Source organism: Lampetra planeri, chromosome 23 (assembly GCF_965212315.1).
Source record: "Lampetra planeri chromosome 23, kcLamPlan1.2.h2, whole genome shotgun sequence".
Taxonomy (NCBI): Eukaryota; Metazoa; Chordata; class Hyperoartia; order Petromyzontiformes; family Petromyzontidae; genus Lampetra; species Lampetra planeri.
The window spans coordinates 2,860,897-2,863,396 of NC_136129.1; positions in this window are offsets into that span (position 1 = coordinate 2,860,897).

A 2,500-nucleotide genomic window follows, 5' to 3' on the forward strand; every position below is an offset into this window, starting at 1 on the left:
GGCACTTGCCCCAACAGTTTGTCGAAGGCTATACGGGGGAGCTTTGTCTTTGGCCAGATGGTTCCGCTGCGGACGTCGTCAAGATATCGGGGACCAGCTGTTTCATCCAAAGTGTCAAACTCGTAACCGCTAAACCGGTAACCGTTAATTTTTAAAAAGATATTTCATCTCCTAAGGTCGATAAATCGGTTCCGAAAGGCAGCAACGAACGTCATGGAAGCCGCTCTCCGATTCCGAGTGAGATTTTACGAAATTAATGCACCGTTTGAATCGAATAACCGGTTCGGAAGAGTCAGAAACCGGTTAACCGATTAAAAGTTGGATTTTTTTGTTTTAGTTTTGCGATTACTTAGAATTATAATTATTATAATACTTATTATAATATAATTATTATATTCTTGGTTCTTTCGGTAAAGTCACGTAGAAGGGAAATAATAAAATAATATTCATATAAAAACACGACGTTTCGACTGCAACACAAGCAATCATCATCAGTTGTAAAATCCACAGCAAGAACATTTTGAAAAAATATTAAAATGTTTATTGCTGTCGATTTCACACCTGATGACGATTGCTTGTGTTGCAGTCGAAATGTCGTGAGCATTTTTATTGTTTTTATATGAATAGTATTTTATTATTTCCCTTCTACGTGACTTTACCGAAAGAACCAAGAACATGAATCCCTGCAGTCACGAAAGCTTTAAATCAAAAATATAATTATTATAATTTAGATAATACAATTTGTATAATATAATTAGTATAATTATATTATACAAATTATAATTATATTATAATACAAAGTTATTATATTATAATAATTATATTATTAGTCTCCGTTATCTGGCTGTGACGGTCCCATCCTGATGACGGAGACTTGTGTTGCCTCCGAAACGTCTTGATTTTATTATTTTATTTGTATAAATTTTTATTTCATTTTTTTTACCTACGTGACTTTACCGAAAGAACTAAGATAATTCTATTATAATAATTATATTATTTTGACTGAGGCTCGCTCCGCTCTTATATGGTCACATACGGCAGAGCGGTAACCGGTTTTTACCGGTTTTTCTTGCGATGATCGGGAATTTAAAATAAATAACCCGATTGTAACGAGCCTAATGTGTATACGTGCATGGCTCTATGTAAGTGCGTGCGCGCGTGTGTGTGGGTGTGAGTGTGGGTGTATGTGCGTGGGTGTGTGTGTGTGTGTAGGTGTGTGTGTGTATCTGTGTGGGTGTATGTGTGTGTGTGGGTGTATGTGTGTGGGTGTATGTGTGTGGGTGTATGTGTGGGTATATGTGTGTGTGTGTATGTGTGTATGCATGTGTGTGGGTGTAGGTGTGTGTATGTGTGTGTGTGTGTGGGTGTATGTGTGTGTGTGGGTGTGGGTGTGTCTGTATGTATGTGTGTGGAAGTATGTGTATGTGTGTGGGTGTGTATGTGTGTGTGGGTGTATGTGTGTGTGTGTGGGTGTATGTGTGCTTGTCGGTGTGTGTGTGTATATGTGTGTGTGGGTGTATGTGTGGGTGTATGTGTGAAACATTTAGGCTGGCCTGCCTACAATCAATCTTGGGTTTAACCAGGCTGGATTGTGTGAGGAGCTCACAAATCCTTTAAAGATCTGGGCAAAGTCCCATCAGTGAGCTCCTCCGGCAGGCAAGGTTGCGTTGGCTGTGTCATGTAGCCCGCATGCCCAGCCACCGCATGCCTAAACAGCTTTTGTTCGGCCGGATCGAGGATGTTGAACGGGCGCGGCACGGGCTAGAGAAGAGATGGAGTGATGTGGTACAGGAGGACGTGGAGCTGAGTGGACTTGCCGATGACTGGTACCAGCGGTGTCAAGATCGGCCTCAGTGGAGGAGGCTCGTGAAGGACGCTACTGGGCAGTTGGAGGCAGTCGCCCTCCAACAACAACGGAGGGCGGAGGAGCGACGCTCACAACAACGAGCGGAGCGCCGGGTGGCTAAAGCACAGCAAGTTGGCAAAGTAGGGGGCACAGGTGGTGCATCAGCCACTCATCTCAGTCATCTGTCAGTCGATCCGTGGCACCTGCTGGGTCTGCCTCGTGACCTCCTGCCAGCGGGCGTTCGACACTTCACGTGGCCTCAAGGTGCACATGGCCTGGCACAAGCGTCGTGGTGACGTCACCGCCACTTCGTAGCGAATGGCGGTTGTTGTGTGTGTGTATGTGGGTGTGTGCGTGTGTGCGCTTGTGTAGCGGTTAGCGCTACGCTGCGCTACGAACCTGGCGCCCCGGGTTCGATTCCCGCTCACGGCCAATACCAGTGACGATTATCTGCACCGGTCCCTGGGCTTCCCCTAGGTCGACTCAGCCTCAAATGGGTACCCGGTGTGATGTGTGAGCGTCGCCACGAGGGAGACAAAGGCGGCCGGGCGTCGTGTCGGCCACCCACCCCCTCGTGTTCCGTGGCGGCCTTCATAGGTGCTGCTCGCTAACAGCACTTGCCCCAACAGTCTGTTACAGGCTGCACGGGGGATC